This window comes from Opisthocomus hoazin, chromosome 5 (genome assembly GCF_030867145.1).
Source record: "Opisthocomus hoazin isolate bOpiHoa1 chromosome 5, bOpiHoa1.hap1, whole genome shotgun sequence".
NCBI classification, from domain to species: Eukaryota; Metazoa; Chordata; class Aves; order Opisthocomiformes; family Opisthocomidae; genus Opisthocomus; species Opisthocomus hoazin.
In genome coordinates, this window is record NC_134418.1 from 87,523,258 (window position 1) to 87,543,869 (window position 20,612).

Here is a 20,612-nt window from a genome sequence, read left to right on the forward strand (position 1 = left end):
GGGCGGCCTCGTCGCGCGTCTATGGCGTCATAGGGCGGTGGCTCCTCCGGCCGCGCCTGCGCGCTGTGCGGCACCGCCTGGCGCCGGCTGCGGGCGCGCGGGGGCGCTCTCCCTCCCCCCGCCGTGCGCGGGGCCTTTGGCCTGAGGGGGCGGCGGGGCCGCTCGCTGCTCGCCGGGACCCCGGGACGCCCCGAGCCCGGCGGGAGGCCCGGCCGCGGGCACCGGGCCCTCGGCGCAGCCCCGGTAACGCGGGACGAGCGGGGAGGAGGCGCGCGGCCCCGAGGGCGTCGGCGGGAAGGGGTCTCTCGGGGGAGAGCGGCCCCGTTTCTCTGAGGAGGCCCGAGCGGCGCGGGCCTGCCGCAGCGGGGCCGGGCACACACCAGGCGGGGCTGCCCGGCGCTGAGGTGACTGGGTGTCGTGTGCCTCTGGGGATCCCCTGCACCTCGCAACAGCGAGCTCCGCTTACTGACGCAGTGATCGATAGCGCTTTCTGGGTTTCTTCTGCACGCTGTGTGAAGTACCAAAAAAATGGTGAAGGAGACTCTCCCAAAGGACGTGCTATCACAGAATCACAGAATCACAGACTGGTCGGAGATGGAAGCGACCTCTGTGGGTCACCCAGTCCAACCCCCTGCCCAAGCAGGGTCACCCAGAGCAGGCTGCACAGCACCGCGTCCAGGCGGGGCTGGAATATCTCCAGAGAAGGAGACTCCACAGCCTCCCTGGGCAGCCTGGGCCAGGGCTCCGTCACCCTCAGAGGGAAGAAGTTCTTCCTCGTGTTCAGCTGGAGCTTCCTCTGCTCCAGTTTGTGCTTTACCTAAATGAGAAAAGTTGTGGATTATTTGCCACTTGCTTTCAAATTTTTTTTTTTTAATTTAAAAAAAAAAAGAGGGAGAACGAAGTCATTCCCTAGGTATCATCTGGCTCCTGCTTTTGGAGTCGGAAACGAGCGTGCTGCGTGGCAATCCTCTCCCGCCCGCCCCTCCGCCCCAGCCGCGGGCAGGCAGAGCTCTGCGCAGGCCGTTCGGCTCGTTACACCAGACAGGATAGCGTTTCTCCGTGGTGGCGTGACCGGCGCGGGAGATTTTCCCATGGCAGAGGGATTTGTGTTGTGAAGCGAAGGGTGCAGGGTGACGGGCGTTTGAAATCGGGAATGCCGCTGAAGACCAGGTGTTCGACCCACCCCGCTGCGCTGCGTCACCCCCACCTTTCCACGTCACGCCAGTTGGTTACCCAAATTAAGTCGGTTTTGGTCAGCAGCAGCTCTTGGGTATTTCTACTGATCCATCATTCACTGAGGTTTCTTGGTGTGAGTGCTTGGAGGAGCGTGTTCCTCCTGCCGCTGCAGACCTGCTGACGGTTCGTCTTGCCTGCTCCCTCCTCCCCACCCGCTGTGCGTGCTGGCTGCGTTTTTCTCCTGCCTGTACCGCAGGCCTTGGGGAAGTTACCCAGAGGAGTTGTGTTTGTGGCAATAATTCAGCAGGCTTAGCTTTAAGAAACTTATTTGTGTTCTTCGCTTTCTGGCTGTATCTGAAGCGTGTCTCTGAATGGCGCGTTCCTCTTTTACTTACTTTCTGTCTGCCATATGCCTCCTCTGTTTTTGTTCTCTTCTCTTTACCTGAGCTTGCTATTAATGAAATTAATAATTTAGGAAAGATACACAGCAAAAACGCATTTTGAAGGAAGTCCCTGAGATGCCGTTCTTGGGGCAGGAGGGGAGCGGCCGGGCTGGCGCTGCCGGCTGTGCCCAGGGTGGAGCAGAGGGGACCCTGGTGCCCGCAGCAGCTGCGCTGGGTGCCCGGGGAGGCACGCTGCAGCCAAACACCTCCCGCAGCGGCACAGTGCTGAAGGGAGCTGCGCTGGCCGACCCTCGGCCAGTCCCACGCCAGGGTTCACATAACGGAGCTTCCTGACAACACCATCGTAGGAGCCACAAGGGCGTTATCTGGTGGCCTGCTCAAAAGGGAGATCGTTCGTCACCTGTCGATGGTTCTGTTCTGTGACGGAAGAACAGTTCCACTTCCAGCTGACCTGTACCAGCTCTGCTAAAAATAGGGACCTGTCCTGTTTTGGACAACCCAGCGCACTTGGAAGCTGAAATCTATGGACCAGACCAGCAGGGCCACGCTAACACGAATGATACCTGCCCAGTGGCAATCTTTGTTCCTAACAAGCGTCCCACTGGCTTTTCTCTTTGCAGTGCTCACCTGGAGAGTGAGGGAGATAGTACAGGTTTATGCAGACACCTGCGTTTAAAGGACTCGGCATGTAGCTGCCATGTTAGCTGAGGTGAGTGAGCTCCGCGGTGACGCTGAGCTGGGGCTCCCACCCATAGACGGGAGATCCATCGCTCCCACCCATAGACAGGAGACCTGTCTGTCCCACCCGTAGATGGGAGATCCATCGCTCCCACCCATAGACAGGAGATCCATCTCTCCCACCCATAGACGGGAGATCCATCGCTCCCACCCATAGACAGGAGACCTGTCTGTCCCACCCGTAGATGGGAGATCCATCGCTCCCACCCATAGACAGGAGATCCATCTCTCCCACCCACAGACGGGAGATCCATCTCTCCCACCCACAGACGGGAGATCCATCGCTCCCACCCCAGACAGGAGACCCATCTCTCCCACCCGTAGATGGGAGATCCATCGCTCCCACCCATAGACAGGAGACCCGTCTCTCCCACCCGTAGATGGGAGATCCATCTCTCCCACCCACAGATGGGAGATCCATCTCTCCCACCCACAGACGGGAGATCCATCGCTCCCACCCCAGACAGGAGATCCATCGCTCCCACCCCAGACGGGAGATCCATTGCTCCCACCCCAGACAGGAGATCCATCGCTCCCACCCCAGACAGGAGATCCATCGCTCCCACCCATAGATGGGAGATCCATCGCTCCCACCCCAGACAGGAGATCCATCGCTCCCACCCCAGACAGGAGATCCATTGCTCCCACCCATAGATAGGAGATCCATCGCTCCCACCCCAGACAGGAGATCCATCGCTCCCACCCCAGACAGGAGATCCATCGCTCCCACCCATAGATGGGAGATCCATCGCTCCCACCCCAGACGGGAGATCCATCGCTCCCACCCCAGACAGGAGATCCATCGCTCCCACCCATAGATGGGAGATCCATCGCTCCCACCCCAGACAGGAGATCCATCGCTCCCACCCCAGACAGGAGATCCATCGCTCCCACCCCAGACGGGAGATCCATCGCTCCCACCCCAGACAGGAGATCCATCGCTCCCACCCATAGATGGGAGATCCATCGCTCCCACCCCAGACAGGAGATCCATCGCTCCCACCCCAGACAGGAGATCCATCGCTCCCACCCCAGACAGGAGATCCGTGACTCGCTCTCGTCAAGCCAAATAGTGCTCAGAAAGTTGCTCCCAGGTTAAAACCTTAATGAGTCTGAGTTGTCCATGGAGTCATTAACTCACTGAGAACGTTATACCTGGAAAATACACTTTGTGCAGTTTAAATGAAATCCCACGTGCTTCAGAGAGTCCCGTCAGAAGGAATCGGAGCTGACAGCACTTTTTTTTTGACAAAGGAAGCTTTAATTGGCTGTTAAGTTAAAGCTTTGAACCCTTGGTAGCAGAAGTGTTATAGGTTAAGTTAATAGGGAAAATTGAGAAACAATTAGGGCAGCTTTAAATTAATTACTTACACTGTTTATTTTGAGCTTATTGAACAATTGTGTTGTACGCGTAAGTGATTGAAATTAGCCATCTGCGCAAGATAGCTGTGACCGGAGCTGACCTTCCCGGGCGAGCCGGTGGCTCACCCCGGTTCCTGCGGGGCACCCTGCTGCTGCTGGGGACCGGCCTCCGGAGCGGGGTCCGCAGCCCGGGGGGGAGCGGGTTGGCGGGCTGGGGTTCGGGGCCACAAGGCAGTTCGCAGGTTGGGGTTTGGGGTCCCGACGCAGTTCGCGGGTTGGGGTTCGGGGCCACAAGGCAGTTCGCAGGTTGGGGTTTGGGGTCCCAAGGCAGTTCGCAGGTTGGGGTTTGGGGTCCCGACGCAGTTCGCGGGTTGGGGTTCGGGGCCACAAGGCAGTTCGCAGGTTGGGGTTTGGGGTCCCAAGGCAGTTCGCAGGTTGGGGTTTGGGGTCCCGACGCAGTTCGCGGGTTGGGGTTCGGGGCCACAAGGCAGTTCGCAGGTTGGGGTTCGGAGCCCTGAGGCGGTTGGTGGGTTGGGGTTTGGGGTCCCGAGGCGGTTGGCGGTGGGAGGGGGTTGGGGTCCCGAGGCGTTTGGTGGGTTGGGGTTGGGGGCCCCGAGGCGGTGGGCAGTGGGAGGGGGTTCGGGCCCCGAGGCGGTTCGCGGTGGGAGGGGGTCAGAGCCCTGAGGCAGTTGGCAGGTTGGGGTTTGGGGGCCCCGAGGCTGTTGGGGGGTTGGGGTTGGGGGTCCCGAGGCAGTGAGCAGGGGGAGGGGGTTTGGGGGCCCCAAGGCGGTTGGCGGGTTGGGGTTCGGAACCCCGAGGCGGTTGGCGGGTTGGGGTTTGGGGGCCCCGAGGCGGCTGGCGGGTTGGGGTTTGGGGGCCCCGAGGCGGCTGGCGGTGGGAGGGGTTCGGGCCCCAGGCGGTGGGCGGGGCCTGGGACTCCCCGCGGGCGGTGCTGCCCGCGCTCCGGCCGGTCTCGGCCGCCAGGGGGCAGGCTGGCGCCGCGCTAGCCGCCTCCCCCCCCCCCTCCGCCGGCCCCGCAGCCCGGCCCCGGGCCGGCCGTGCCCCTCCTGGCCTGGGTGGCCGCGGCGGCCCCGCTCCGGGAGTGCCCGCAAACGCCCGCGCCCGACGGCGATCTGGGGCCAGCTGGCTGCGCGCGTGTTTGTTGCGGGAGGTGCCCTGGGGCCCCCTTGCCCACCGGCGGGATCTGCTGCCCTGGGACAGCTCGGCCTGCTCAGAGTTCTCCCGAAAAGACAGTTCCGTGCCCGGGAGTGAAATCTGTTACCAGGCTGGCCTGAATGGAGAAAGCGCATTTGGGCAGGTTGGTGACAGGTATCGTGGGTCTTCCCTTGCACGGGCCTGACAGCTGTGTCGGCGAATAGCTCGGTTGTTCTTTGCCCGTGAGTGAAAACAGTTGTGTTTTCCCTGGGGACAAGCCTGCGAGTGAAATACAGGCACTGCTTTATGACCACAGAGACCACGCATTTATCTACGTGCGTAAAGCACTTTCGGCTCTGTATCGATGAGCAAAGCAAGCTTGCAAATAGCCATGTGTACAATACGCGTTTGCTGACAGGTGCATGAGGAGGTGGAGGTGCTTGAAGCCTCTTGTCATGTGAAACAGATAAATCCCGCCTCAAGCACCTGTGAGACTGACTACGGGATGTTGATGTGCGGTGGGGTTGCGTATAAGAAAATAAGGTTCGTGGCTTTGTGGAAGCCAGAGAGTCTTTGAAAGAGTGTGTGTGCGTGTAAGAACAGAAAACCCGGGACACCCCCAATCCACAAACTCCCTTCATGAAAGAGCATTAGGAGCACAAGTACCTTGTGTTTGATAATCAGTGGCCTTAATACTAAGAAAGTCAGATTTCAAGGCCTTCTGCTCTGGACATGCATCTTTCTTCCTCACACTGTCCCTGCTAGGATTTTTGTGGTGAAGTTGTCCATGGTTTCCTGTAGCGTGTTCCCTCCGCGGTGCAGAGCCTGAGCAGCTTCCAGGAGTGCCCTAAACAGAACGCCTGACATCTGCCGCGCGGGGTTCAGGCTCCCTTTCCTCTCCCCGTGGAGAGATGCATGTGCGATGTGTGCAGTGAAGTGACTTGTTTTGGTTAGGCTCTTCTTTTTTTTTTTTTTTTGGCGTTTTTGTTTTCTGATTCAATCCCCTTGGCTTTCAGCTCCAGCTTCTGAATCTCAGCATCTGTCAGTGGTGCGATAAATTCTCTTTGGTGATAAGAGAACAGCTGCCAATAGCGAGAGCAAGGATGGCATTTTGGCATTTGGGCTTTCTCCTGCCGTGTGAGAGCTTACAGTCAGCAAAAATGCACTGCGCACACAATGGAAGAAGGCACCTCTTCTGCCCAGCCTGCTGTTGGGTTTTTTTTCTGGTTTAGCAGCATCTTTTCCCTGTGTGTTAAGCAGACGCACACGAACAATTGTGCAGCATAACAGAGTCCTGAACCTAAAGAAAAAGAATTAATTAACAAATGGCTTTTTTCTGGATAGGTGCTGAAGGTGAAAATGGTGAAGGAATAATAAAGGAATTTTTTCGAGAAATTAGGGGATTTTCAGGGAAAGAAAGAAGCTGTTTGGAAAGCTGCTTAATCATGTGGGATGGTGCACAACAACCTGCTCCCAGTGAAATTGGTAGGGGAAAAAATGAACTCCTTTCTGTGGAGTCCTGAATTTTAGAGGCATAGGTTTTGGGGTTTTTTTTTCATGTTTAAAAGTCTTTCTAACTCCAGCTTGCCTATAAAATTTTATCACAGCTGGAATTCGTGCCATGACAGAAGGCATTTCGAGACAAACTATTTTGACCACAGAGGTCTTGTTTCTGTAGTTGTGGTGAGTTTAGTTGATTTATTTATAATGAGGGTGAAACTCCAGGAAATGTGGACAGCTTTGATCGATACGGCAATTTCACTCTTGGAAAACCATGTGGGTTTCTGACTTTGCTAAAGTAAGAACCAGACCATTCCTGTGAAATTCTGAGTCTCCCCTTGCCTGGCCAAAGTCTGACAGCAGATTTCCCAAAAGGGGATCATGTTTCTGAGACACTGTTAAAAGTGAAAATAGCCTTTCTGTAACATAGTCCCACGGTTGTGGTTTACACAACTGTAATTTCTTGAGTAGCTTCTCGGTAGAGCATGACAGAGAAGAGAGGCTGGATTTTCAGTGATATTGAAGCATATTTTGAGCTGTGCAGACACTCAGAATTTCTCGGTGTCAGGGGCATTAGGTGTCCTTTCAAACACTTTTGTTGTAAATCCATGTTGTTGCTGACTGACCTCTGTAGGCATTGGAATGTCGTAAATGTGACAGGAGATGCACGTTCTCATTTGGTTCTGATGAGCATTAGTATGCCTAAATCAATTCGACCTTTTTCAAAATCCCTTCCAAACTTTTAGTGTGCTCTTAAATTTGATCTGTGGAGCACCACTTTAATCCGAAACAAGGCCTCCGTACTTGGCATTTGGGATCGTCTCACTGCACTTACTCTTGTCTTGTTTTTTCCTCATCTGCCAAGATGATTGCATGCAAATCGTGATTTTTTTTCCTGACTGTGTTGCTAAATGCCAAAATCTCTGCTAAGTAGCAGTGGAGTAGTTTGAGAATTGGAAATGTCAAAATAAAGGTTTGCCTTGCCTCCAAAAATGCTTTGGGATGGAGAGATCTGGGAAACGGGGAGGAAACAATTGTCTCCTTTTGGTGGTTGCACTGTGGATATTGTTGCCTGTCTGCCAGGACTGGGTTTTTCCCTTTGCTAATTAGTTTGTCTTATGAGATTTTAGGTTTCTTCCGTTATCCTGACTACTAAAATTGGAATGCCATGATCTCCCAGAGATACACAGTTCATCTTCCCTCTCTCATCCTCATTGTCTTTCTAGCTCCTTTAAGTCATCGAGACCTTTAAGTGCAAAGACGTATGGAGGAGACAATGTGCTGGGAAACGCTGGGAAGTCAGTGAAGAATGAAGTACAGTAGAACTAGCAAACTGCTGCAATTGTTTTTAATAGATTATTTTGTAATGTATTTTGTTCGTCTACTTTGCTACGCTGGTAGATGCCCCAGTCCCATCTCGATGTGAGACTGGGAGCCCTAGGTTGCTTCTTTTCGGCAATTACTTGGACTAAAAATTCTCTGCAGATGAGAGAAGGAAGGGGGCCAGTAGGCTGCTTTTCTGCCTAATTTTCCCCTTTTTTCATAAAATTATTTGACCATTTAATCAGTTAATTCCACATATTTAAGCTAATGTGTTGATTTTTTTCTTTTTTTTTTTCCAGTTAACAATCTTTAAGCAGGGTCCATACAAGATCATTTCACCGTCTTAGAAGCATTTGTTAGAATTTTTCTCTGTTGTTCTCCAGTTGCATGTTCCTTGCCATTTCCTTTGGTTCACAAACCATGCTTTGTGCCCTATCTTGTCAGTCATACAAGACTCATCAGCATATCCCACAAGTGGCTGCAGAGCACTTGAATTTGACCATCCTTGGGAATTCTGCTAGGCTTCCGCTCCGTTTTCTGTAACCTTGGAATAAAGATGATACAGTCTCTTCTTGCGATGCCATACTTGGGTAAAATGAGGCAGTGACTGAAGTCCCTGTTTGTGCTATACACATTAAGCCATAAGGAGGTAAAGTGGTGTTACTTTTGCCCAAAGCCTGTCTTTATTCTGTTTCATGTTTCCCGGCAGTCTGCAAGACTGATGGATGCCTTCTGACAGTACTCCTGCCTTCTGAGCGGCCGGTGGACTGGAAGCTTTTTACTCCGCAGCAGATGTATCACCAGAGCTACTATTTTGTCAGCTTCTGCTGTGTCACGAGGAAGTGATCTTACAAACATTTGAAGTGTGCCTCCTCCCCTTCTAACATCTTCTGATTCTCGTAGACGTGCTGAATGATATGGGTGAGTTACGAAAGCTTACAGCTAACCCACCGAGCTGTGCTGCTGGGGAGGGAGTCTGAGGGGTGATCGGAGTGCAGCGTGGGGATCGTGGAGCCATAGGAAATGAGCAGAGCTCAGCTGCTCCCCTGCTTGTCCTACGGCCACGTGTGATGGACAACAGTCGGGCTTGGCGGTTATGGGTATTTCTGGCAAGCTGGGATTTTTTTCGACAGCCTTGCAAGGAGTTGAACAGCCACAGATGCTTTCTCCTGACTGGAGCTGGAAGTTTGAAGGGCAGCTGAATTTGCTAATGTTCGTGCTTTGATACAGAGTGTGAGAAATGTTGATGAGGCATGAGGCAGAACAGCTTGCTCTATTGCTGCTGTATTGACTCTGCAGTGCTGACGGTAGTTAAAAAAAATGGCTTTTGTACATAAGCTTAGTTAATATATAGAACTTGGAAGACAGCTAGGAGCAGCTATGGGCAACGGCTGCAGTCTCTCTCTGTCTCTCTCTTTTTAATAGAGTCGCTTCCCTGCCCAGAACTGCACTTTAATTTTCAATCACTTTAGTATCATTAGGAAAGGCTGACATTTTGGGAACATTTGTACAGTAAAAGTATGAATAACAGTATCCATGCTTTGTTATACAAGGGGATGCGCAATGAGGTCAGGGTTATTTTCCTGGCTGTTAGCAGTGGTGACATTTTTGTTTCAAGTATAAAACATGGTGTTCTTTTTGCTGAAGAGTTAGTCCAAAGCAAAGGCTCAGCTGAGGTCTTTTAAAACCAAGACCAACTGGATGGGCTGTGCTTTCTTGGGTCCTCAGGCCATATTTGTGTTGAACTTCCCAGAGGAAACCTCTGCTGCGGTAGGAAAGCCGTTTTAACAGCTGCTGGGTGCGTTCGTCTGTTCTCTGCTTGGCCCTCCCTACTGCGTATTGAGCAGGAAGAGCAGGCAACTCTGCCAACTGTGAGAGGTCTGGCTGGGCATGACAGGGCAAAGACCAAACAGAGCACGGCTGCCACCTCTGACCTGGGGACCCGCCACCCCGCTTGTATTTGGATAGCCGGGTCTGCACTCGTTCTCATAGCCCCGAGCCGCCCTGTGGTGTCCAGAAGCTGTGTCAGCGGTTCAGGGAGCGAGACCTCCTGGTTCTGCCTGGCCTCGTTGGCCTTGCTGCTGCGGCAGGGAAGAGCCTGGCTGGGACATCGCCTGCCCGCATCTGGGAATGGCTGTGGTGTTTCTCAGCTCACGGAGAGACCCACCGCTTCTAGCCGGAGTGAGAGCGAGTTGCAAGGCCAGCAGCAAATAACCTGGGAGAATGGATGCCTCTGACTGCGCCTCCATCTCTCTGTGTCCAGGCTGTCTTAACTTTGTGTCAGAGTTTTTCAGATAATTTTCTCAGACAATGAAGGCAGACTTGCTAGCTAAGGTGGGATCAAATGGTGAACTCAGTCGCTCCCATCCGTGACCAGTCATTCCCTTGGTGATCCCGCTGCCTTCAGTGGGAGTACGTGTTCGAGAGAGAGAGTTTTGCCCATGAGAACTGGGGTCCTTCCTGTGTAGTGCCAAAGGCTGTCCTTACACAATGCAGATGGGTGGACAGCAGAAGAGACAGCAATTTTTGATTTTTTTTTAGCCTCATAGTGTTCATCCCTGTGTTCTCCAAGTCAAGACATGCAGCTACTCATGGAAGTGGATGCCAAATACCCATGGCATCGCTGAAAGAATATTTGTCAGCGTTTCTCTCTCCATCATGTTTCCAAAAAAAAAAAAGACCTGCAGCCTGATTATTATTTCAGTGTAACTTCTGACACGAGGAGATCAAGCAATTAACTCCTTTTTGAATGTCAATCTCTGACTGTCAGCGTGAAGAGACCAACTGTGGCTGTATGTGAGAGCACGTTTCTGGGCACACTACACGAGGGGCACCGGTGACTTTCTTTCAGGCTGCTGGAATGCTGGAATGACTTTTGTTTTCTTTTTTTTTCTGGATGGACTAGTAAATTATTAGGATGTGGACCTGTCAAACACGCTTGCCAGGTTTTCAGCAGTCATCCCAACTGGACTGCCTGAAGAAGGGCTGGCACTGCATCACATGGAATGACCGATGCTATGTCATATATTTTTAATGGGCAAAATGTTTTAATAAACATTCTCCCTCCTAAAACACTGGATTTTAAAATAGGTTTTAGCCTTGAGCCATGTAGCTACCCAGCTGTGAATTTTATCAGGCAACAATCTCCACATCATTAGATGTTATGACTGATACGCCGGTGATTGCAATAGTAAGTATTTCCACACATTAAAAAAGTTTCTGATAACAGTTAAAGGAAGTATGGCTCTACTTGGAAGATTTTCTCAGCTCGAAATTAAAACAATTTTCTAAAATTATGAAGACAGGCATGTACTGCCTTCTGCTGAACTGCAAGTATCTATTTATTGAAGCCATGCTGATTTTTGCAACCGACAGCTTTAATCACATGGCCTGACACATTTGAAAATCAAAATTATTTTTCTTCTCATGTGATTTCTACATCTTTGGCCAATTGGAATTCAGCTGAAATGTTGCACAATGAGGCAGATTAGACTCCACCTTGATCTACCACAGGTGTATTGGTTCACAGGAAAAGCTTGCTTGTTTTTTGTTTTTTTTTCTGGGTTACAACAGTTACCCTGTTTTATTTAGAAGCATGTGAGACCAAATCTCGAGTTGAAAGACATCACCTAGTTCTTTGGTTCTGTTTTAAACAAAACCAGGACAAAAGATGATCCGGTGACCCCTCTTTGGGCAACCCAAGTCCCTTCTCTACAATAACTTCTGTGCAACGGTCAGTGAATCATGTAGCCTTTTTGAGATCTGATCTCCTCAGCCTAAACCTACTACCAAGTTAAACACTGTCCTGCTCAAAAGCAGCGTACCTCTTGTCATGCCTGATGTGTCACTAAACCGCAGGGTGAAATCACGATGTCTTTATGTCTGAAACACAGAGTTGGCAGCGGGGAGGGTTTGCTGTAACTTGTACTTCCTTGCATCCTCTGTGAACTGTGATGACCCTTTACACGTGGGCTAAGAGAGTTTAAAAAGTTGAAGTGTTGTTGTATCTGAGCTTTTTGCTGTTTGTGGTGGAGTAAGACAGATGTATTTTCTGTGATTATTTTTAATTATTCAAGTTCGCTGCCGGGGCATTTGTTTACTTTACAGAAAACCACCTTTTTTCAAACAGAAGGCATTCTGTTACAACTCTGGTAGTCACTCAGAAACTCTGCACAAAGTGATTCCTTTAATAGTCTGCAGTTAGTTTCAAGTTGTAGAAGCTGGCAACAGGCTTTCCGTCCTGTTTCTATAGGAGAGAAAGAGAAGCACAAACGTTGCTTGAAAAATCTGACCAGAATTAATTTCAGAGCAGTGTTAATCTTTCACAGCGTGCCTAGTTTCATTCAATATCAGTGCTGTCAGCTAACTAATGAACTGGATATATAGCTATATTTAACAGTATAATTCTTTAGTTGCATAATGTCAGCTTTTTCTCCTGGTGTCAATAAAAGATACTTGCATTTCTAGCAACACAGGAAGAAACTTTTCATTCCTGGTCACGCAGTGATTTGTTTTACCAGCTATTAGGTATTCCAGATAGTTAGATTTTTCTTTACTGATTTGATGTGTCTCTATTTTTGCTGGCTAGACTGAATCAAGAGATTTTATTTTCACGAGTACAAATGTTTGCTCTGTGAGTATCAGTTCTTACAGAACAAGTTAGCCATCGTGAAGACTCACACTGCTCCATCGTTCCCTTATGAATGGGGCAGCTTCTGATGACACACAACGTTCTGTATGAGGGGTTCAAATGTACAAGCACAGCATAACAGCTCTGGGGAGTGGGGTCCCAGAGGGAGCACTGTGACCAGTCTCTGATACAGCAGTTGCTTGATACCATCATGCTCGTGTGAAGAAACTGACCTTTAGGTCAGCATCTCAAAAAAATCCTGAAAGAAGCTAAACCAGAAGAGCCTTGAAGAGAAGTTTCAAAATTTCTTGCGCAGATTCACATCTTTCTTGCATTTTGATGGATGGTGGCCTCCCTTCCAGAGGGGAATGAGTTGCTGTTACTCCGTAGTTTTGGCATTTTCTATTGTGGGGATGACCAGACAGAAAAGAAACCAAGGATCACGAGTGCTAGCTGCTGTAAGGGCAAACAGCAAACAGCAGCCTCTGCTCCTCTGGGCTTTTAGTCCAAAGCCTGACCTCAGCAAGAGCATTAAAAGGATCCCATTAGAAGACGTGAGAGACAGTCACCGAATCGGGTCCCCGCCCAGGAGAAGACTGTGCAGTTCACCAGATGGTCTTCTGCTGCCCTTAAGAGAGGAGTGAAAATCGCTTTGCCTTACACTGTGGTACAGGGGAAGACTTTGGAAAAGCATGTCCAGAGGTGCCTGTTGGTTTCCATTTCTTTTTCAGGTAATTCCTGTTCCTCGTATTTCAGAGCTGGTGACAGCATATCCACAGACGTGAAGCGCTGTGGTCTCTAAAGCTCTCCCAGGGACTCATGCAGTATAGGACTGGATTTGGCGCTGACCAGTGTAAAGCCTTCCTGCCAGTTCTCTCTTGTGATGGGATCTTGTTTTTTGTCACTAGCTAGGTTTCACTCAGTCCCATATCGCTCCTCTCCCCGTTCCTCACGTGATGTCTGTAAGGAGCAGTTAGTTAAATGGAAATAAATCTGATTCCTTTCAGATGAAAAGATGAGTCGGGTAAGTTGCTGCTTGTTTTTGCTTCGATGGCTGTGTCTGTTAGGCAGTGATTCCTAGCGCCTTCTCCTTGCTGCTGTCGCCCCTCATAAACTCCATTCCCGGGGGCCGGATGAACTCGTGTGGCACTGGCGAGCAGGAGGGTATGGCTGCCCCGGCTCCCGGCCTCGCTGTTCCCCCCTGGGGCTGCGGGCCAGGGGAAGAGCCGCAGAGCTGGTTGCTCAGCTCTGGCCTTGTGTCGAGGGCTGGAGCGGCTGGTGGGGCAGCAGGGGACCCGGCAGCGGGGCACAGACGGGCAGTGCTTCTGCCGCTGCAATGCTGAAGTCAGTATGGGGCTGGAGGTGGGGAGGGAGCCAGGTGGTGACCTGCCCACCTGTTTCCTTGCATGGTCAGACGTCCCTGAGGGTTGAGGAGAGCCGTTTAATCTTGGAGACAAGGCACCCCAAGGTTTGGCAAGTATTCGTAAGCGATCATTTCTTCCTCTCGAGCACGTAAAGTAGCAATGGGTGAATTCGCTTCCTCCCCAGAGGAAGCAGAGCTGTGCAAGCGCCTCCTTTACCTTCCGTTTTATGGCCAATACCCGATTTCCAGGGTGAAACCCGGGTGGCATATGCTTCCTAGTGCAGTGTTTTGATACCAGGAGGGGAGCACTAAAAACCGTAGCACAATATTTGCACAGCCTGCATGCGGATTCAGTTAAGTCTTGAAAGACTTTGTGGGTTATGACATTCCCCTAAATGTGCTGAGCTTTCTTTAACCTTTCATAAAACATTGTGATCTTTATGGACTGTATCATATTGTGCAGTAATGTGCTTTATTGTCCACAGAATAAGCTTTTCTTAAAGATAATTGGAAAGCTGGAAATGGCTGCTATCGGCTGATTTTTTTTTTAATACATTATTTCTGAAATGGGCCTGGTGTAATAATGACCCTATCTGTTCAAGATTTAAGATTTGTCTTGGCAGAGAAAATTGATCCATTTCACCTTTGTCTAATGGAAATTTTTATCTGGGATTATCTGTTTATGTAAATGAATGTTCCTCTGAAAAGAGAACTTGAGGGGGCTGTAAATCTCAGTGACACTTTAGTTTCATGGGGGGAAAATTGGAAAGGATTCTAGTATTTATCTGACTGAAATTGGTTATAAAAACAAAATTATCTTCATGTACCTGCTGCATCTGATGTTTCGTGGAATTTCATTACCTTTTTGAATAATGCAACATTACACTATATGCAGGATTCTCTGTGACGAGTCCCAAAATTGTTGGGGGGTTGCTTCCTAGCGTTATAATTATCAGGAAAAGGCAGCCTGGTTGGGGCGGTGGGATTCTGATTCAGTGCCCTAATGGGTACCAATTAGCACAGCCACATTATTCATAGCACTCTGTGTAGAGCAGGGAAAATATACCACATGACTTTTTTTCCTTACGAGTTGGTGGTTGGTTTTTTTTTTTTTTTTTTAGACTGAGACGTGAATCTAATTACAGGGGAAAATGTCTTTGGCTAATCAGCTTTTGTTTACAGTTTGCAGAGCAGGACTATGAATGCAGCATTTAAACTAATATTTTAAACGTCATCTTTAAAAGCAGTTTCGCTGTTAAAGAGACAGACTAGGGTTTTTGCCAAGTTTTTTCCTGAGATCTAGATGACAGAACCGACCAGGCTAGATCCTTGCTGGAGTAGCCATGCCGAAACACAAAATTTGGCTTGTGCGTGCCAGCAGTGAACGGGGTTGTCTAACAGAGCTGCTGGAAATACTCCCTCTTTTCCAGCACTCGCTGGGACTGACAAAGAATAGAGAGCCGAGCTGATTTTGTACCTGTTATTGTATTAAAGAAGGCACTATACAAAGTGTCCCGTCCCACTCGGTGATCTCAGAGGGACAATCGTTTAGATAGTCTGTGGTTATTTTAAAATTAATCAAGATGAAAACTCCGTGTATTTTCATGTAAAGCAAAGCTACTTTGTAGATATTTAATCCTTGCCATCTTTGGCAAACCAAAAAGGATTTTGATGGTATAATGACATGATAGTGTCAATTGTACATGCCCAGAGGGAGCAGAAGAACACACACTAGACAAAAACATGCATTTAAGATGTGAAACTTCTGGTTGCTATCACAGTCAAACTGCTGCTTTTCTGGAGCAGGGGAAAAGCCGTTTGTGTCTTCAAGCTGTGAAAGAAATGACATGTACTTCAGAGTGCACTTCAAGGTATAAAATAGTGCCCCATATTTTTACATCTAATTAAGTGGCCTAATTTTCAAGTGACTTTCAGAGCTACTGGTTCCTCAGAGCCTTAAAAAATCAAGCCCCTTGCCTAGCTGCCCAAGTGAAAGATAGGAGCCTAACTTTGGAGACTCATCATCTGAGTCTTCCCGGGCGGATTTCAATGGGATTTGGGCCAAAGGCTTTCATGAAGAGGGGATTCCCCCTCTGCTATTAGAAATCATAGCTGTAATTGATGCTGTACTGAGGTGTATCTAGACTTCAACTGTTCAGCCTAGCCTAGCAATTAGTATTAAAAACTTAAAAAAAAAGTATTAAAACAGGAAAATCAGCATGTAACCATGGCTTTCCCTCTGTGATAGCTGGCAGATTTCTCTTGAATCTTCCATGTCTTAATGTTGCTTAGTTTTCTTTCCATAAAACTTCAGGCAGCAATGTGTGTGTCATCCCCCTCCCCCCTCACCTCCTCAAGTTCTTTACTTTTGTGACTTTCTGCTCCACATTTCAGGCATTCATTTCAGCTGGAAATACACATTATTACCAGCTCATTAAATTCAAAATAAATGAAGTGGAAAATTACAGAACTCCATGGATTACACTGCACCCAACTCAAAATAGAAGTGTGTGATTAAAAACAAAATGATCTGCGTTTTAAAAATGGACTAATAGTTTTGGGCCTGGCTGGCAAAATATCATATGAAATGTGTTTTCAGAGCTGGACTAAGGTAAATTAAATCTCACTAAGGGTGCTCAAGGTGGGCCTCTACAAGTGCAGGACTTCCCAGTGTACAAGCTCAAAAGAAAAAAAAAAAAAGGAAAAGGTATATTTGTAGTATAAAGGAATTATACTACAATTGATGGTTGGACTCAATGATCTTAGAGGTCTTTTCCAACCTGTGATTCTATGATTCTGTGAATGTAATGCAGGAGAGCTGCTTGAAAAATGCAGCTCAGTAATGACGGTGGCACCCTGAAATAAGAATCATGCGCAGAGACCGTTGCAAATTCAGCCTGCTCCGGAGTCAGAGGAGCAAGCGTGTAGCAAGGCAGGGCTGGTCCCGGCAAACGCGCTGCTGAAATCCAGCTGCCGGGAGACCACATACGTGGCACAGCCTGACGTGGTGAGCTGGATACCAACGGGGTAGCCTGCTCGTACAAAAGCTGTTGTGGACCCCCAGGGCTAGAAGGGGTCAGGACTGCGGGGAGTGCCCCTCTCTGAAGCGTGACTCTCCACAGGGCTCAGTGCCTCCTAGCACAGGCACAGGGTGTGGAATTGGTTTGTAAAGAAAAGAAAATCACCCACACTGTGCCTGGTGCTGCTCCCCTGGCACTGAAGGTACTGCAGTCCCAGGCACTGTAGAAAAATCTTAACAAGTCCAGAGATTGTGATCCTCTGTATATCTGCTCCCATGCTTGGCTTCACACGGGGGGGAGCATCGAAGGCTAGTGCAGCAGCCCAGCTCAAAGCTGAGGGAGGACAAGTCTTTCCTGTGCCTCCATTAAAATGTAAACACACATCTAGTTCTTTGCAGAACTGGAGCAAGGTTAGGCTCTGAATCCTTATGTGTTTTCTTTCAAGTTAACAATAATAGTAACAATGAAAAATAGCAACAAATGAATTCCTAGGAAAAAGCCCTGGGTCTTGAGAATAGTTTGGTTGACAGCACTAACAGCCCAGCATGGACTACTAACACTACTGATAAGGTAAATTAACTCCTCCTTTCGGAAGCAGCCGTTTGAAAGGATCAGTGTGTCTGTGAGTATATGCAGAAAAGGTTTCTTTAATCTTCTTGATTTAACTTGTTTCCCCTGGTTTTGGTCCAGTTTCACTAGAGCTTAAGAAAATGAAACTGCCTAAGTGGTGAAACAGGTCTTTTCTGTCATCTTCTGTGTGTCACTATTTAATAGTAAAGGAGAAAATAGAGAGTTAGGAATGGGGAAATGTGAAAAGACAGGTAGATGTTTTGCAGCACAAATAAAATTGGAGCTCAATTTCCTTGTGACATTTTTCACCAGATCTTCCAGGCTTTGTAAGGTGTTCCCAGGTTTGGGTAAATCTTGTCCTTCCTCATAAGATGCAGAAAAAGAAAACGTTTTACAAAGTCTGGAATACATTATGTTAAACACCAAAGTAAAAATAAAGATCATATAGTTAAAAATTCTGCAGGATTTTTTTTTTTTTTTTTTTTTTGGCTTGTCCTACAGCAGATGTACATCAGTGTTGAAATGCTGCTGTTAGGTTGTGCTTTGTGGCCAAGCTTGAGCCAGGGAAACAGGTTTTTGACGGCACAGACCGGACAGCATTGCAGATTCAGAATTTGGATTTTCCTTACTTCTGTCGAATTTAATGTCTACCTGGCTTCTGTAGCAGAATGCAATAAACCCACGTCTCTGCCTCTCTTTTCTGCAACCTCGAAGAGCTGTTACACACAATGGAGAAAGGAAGGGAAAAAAAAATGTAGACCATCTGTAGATGCAGATGGGGATTTGTGGACGGTGTACAAGTTGCAGTCACCGAGTAAGCAGAGATGCCCAAAATATGTCATCCAGATTGACCAATCCGGCTGGTGAGGGGAACATGAGCCTGTTGGGATGTGTGGTCTTACAGGCCCACCCCAGCAACTGTGCAGCGCGCGCCGGCAGTCAGGCACTCACGCCATCAGCTCCCCTCTCCCGCTGCTGCTCAGCAGCCCGAAAATGGAGCTGCTTTTCCCTGTCAGCTTAGCTCAGACCTCCTGAGACTAGCAAGCTTCATTTTGTTTTTTCAGAATGTGTTGCAAGAAATCTCTTCTATTCCTTTTAGTGTTTCTTTTTAAGGGATGACACAAGATCTTTTACAGTACTTGTATGCTCTGAGATGTAGTTTGATTACCAAGTGTTGTGAGGCTGCAGTTAGTGAATGGATTGTGTTCTGTTTGGCCAAGTGACATCTAGATTCCCTTCAATTACTTAGATATCTTTTCCATTCTAAAAGGTGTCAAAACCCCCACAACCCTGCATTTGTTGGGGAAATTAATTCTGAGGGCAAAAGATGCTCTTTTCTCCCGTGTTCTTGGGGAAAGACTGTCTTAAGCTGGAAGATGTACAGATTCCTGTACAACGAATTGGTTGAATATTCTGACCTTATTGAATACCAGTTAACTTTTTCTTTGCTTTCACTTCAAAATGAGCTCATCAAACCCTGTCTGTTTTCTGTAGAAATTTTTTTATTTCTGTGGAGCGTTCCAGGCACATGCTGTCCTGCTTCAGTAGAGGGAAGAGCCTCACACAGCTCTGCAGCGCTGGGAGGTGGTGGTTTGGCAATGCTTTCTCTCAGGACAGGTCTGACCGTGCTGGAGGGGCCGATCACTTTCCCGCACGCTGCTGGGCTGGTATGGTGCCATGTGGGCACACAGAAGTTGAGTAAAGGAAGGGTTAACTGCTGGAATATGAGTTTCCTAAATGAGGAGAACCTTAGTGAGGGTGACAAGCTTATGGAGTGGTCTCTCAGGTGGAAATTTTGCTAGCAGGATCTTTTAAAAACTGGGCAGTACTCCAGAGAACTCCCATGAGGGTTGGACAGGGCTGGTGAGAGGCTGGACCTTCGTCCCTCAGCACATCTTTCATGCTGAGATGTTTGCAATGGCTTATGCTCATTTAAAAACAGACAACCTGCATTCACTCGTAGGATATTCTGTGGAAGCCATCGAGCGTTAAACACGCCGGACACAAGGTGGGACAAGGCTTGTAACATGTGAAGAGACTGTCCAGAGTGGTTGGTCAGCCGCTGCATCAAATTATATGTCAGTTTGTCAACTACAGCCAAACCTGATTGCAGACCCGTCAGCTCTGGCATGGGGTACCTAAATCTGCTTGAATGGCTTAGCTCTAGACTTACATCAGCATAATGAGATCACAGTTTTTCTAAGCAGGCCATAAAACGCAATGAGTTGTACAGCTAGCCCGATACGTTGTTCGTTGCTGAGTCCCTGAGAGGTTTTTAGGGTGTCTGAGTATGTGATATCTTTCCTAGTGAACTCCTGAGATCAGTAAAAGAAATGGTGTGAAGAGGAGAGTGGAAGGGCAGGAGAGGGGAGAGCAGTGCGACTGCTTGTGCTGGATTTCCTCAGAAACAGGGGCAGGTGCTTGCAAGTGCAGCTGCAAAGAAGCAGCAAGGGGAGGTTTGGCCATGGGCTCGGGTTCCCTCCAAACAGCTTTCCTCAGGTGGGGCCTGAGATTCAAACACCCGTGACTGCTGTTGAAGGTCCATTTGGATTTTTAGGTCTCGACTAACAGAAATCACAGCTCAGGTGCTTACGTGCCATGCTGAGACTGTACTTAGGCATACTGCATTTGTTTGCCCAAGTGTCCAAAGCCAGTTTTTATTTCAGAGAGGGCAGCTGTGACCATGGCAGTTCAGCCTTGCAAGCATTTTCTCCGTTTGTATTTCATGCCACTTTTAAATAGGGCTGGTGTTTTGTGAGCTGTAAAAAGTCTCCAAGCCTACTTATGCAGGACTGCAGAGCAACAAGCCTCCTTGTAATGCCTTTCAGGATGGCTCCATTTATATTAATTGTGTCACTAAAAATATTCCCTTTTACTTAGGGGAGCATAGTCTGCCTCACAAATCATCCAGATAAGAATAACTGTATCTACAGCAGATCGCATTCTTTTTTAAGGTACAGAATTTTTCTCTGGCAGCTTTAAAGTAACACCCACTCTTTACTTTCTTACAGGAGCTGGTACAGAAAGCTGGTGCGTGCTGCTGGCTGGCTCCCGTGCTTGACAGCAGAAGTGGCTGCTTTTCTGTGGTTAAAAACAAAACTGTGAGTGTGGCCCAGAAACATGCAAAGCTTTGTCCATAAGTAATGTGATAGCAGTGAAAAGAGAAACTCAGGTACCACTGCGCTTGGCGAAATATGTCACGATGACAGTGCATTGGGTCGTGTTTGTGTTACTTATTGTCAGTTAACTAAGAACACTGGAAATGCAAGGGCCGTGACTGAAACGTGTATCAGGGTTGCCAGGCAGCTTTCGCCACAGCTCAGCGAGTGTGTTGTGTGCCAGCCATCGGTGGCCGTTAGCCATGCGGAGGT

The 20,612-nt window shown here is 48.7% G+C and overlaps 1 long non-coding RNA gene across 1 annotated transcript; it reads left to right on the forward strand.

Annotated features, from left to right (window-relative positions):
• Positions 1-154: 154 nt before the first annotated feature.
• Positions 155-20,407, forward strand: LOC142361476 (uncharacterized). The gene is made up of 3 exons (XR_012764123.1): positions 155-243; positions 8,368-8,579; positions 20,253-20,407. It is a non-coding gene; the product is annotated as an uncharacterized LOC142361476 (long non-coding RNA).
• Positions 20,408-20,612: the final 205 nt, after the last annotated feature.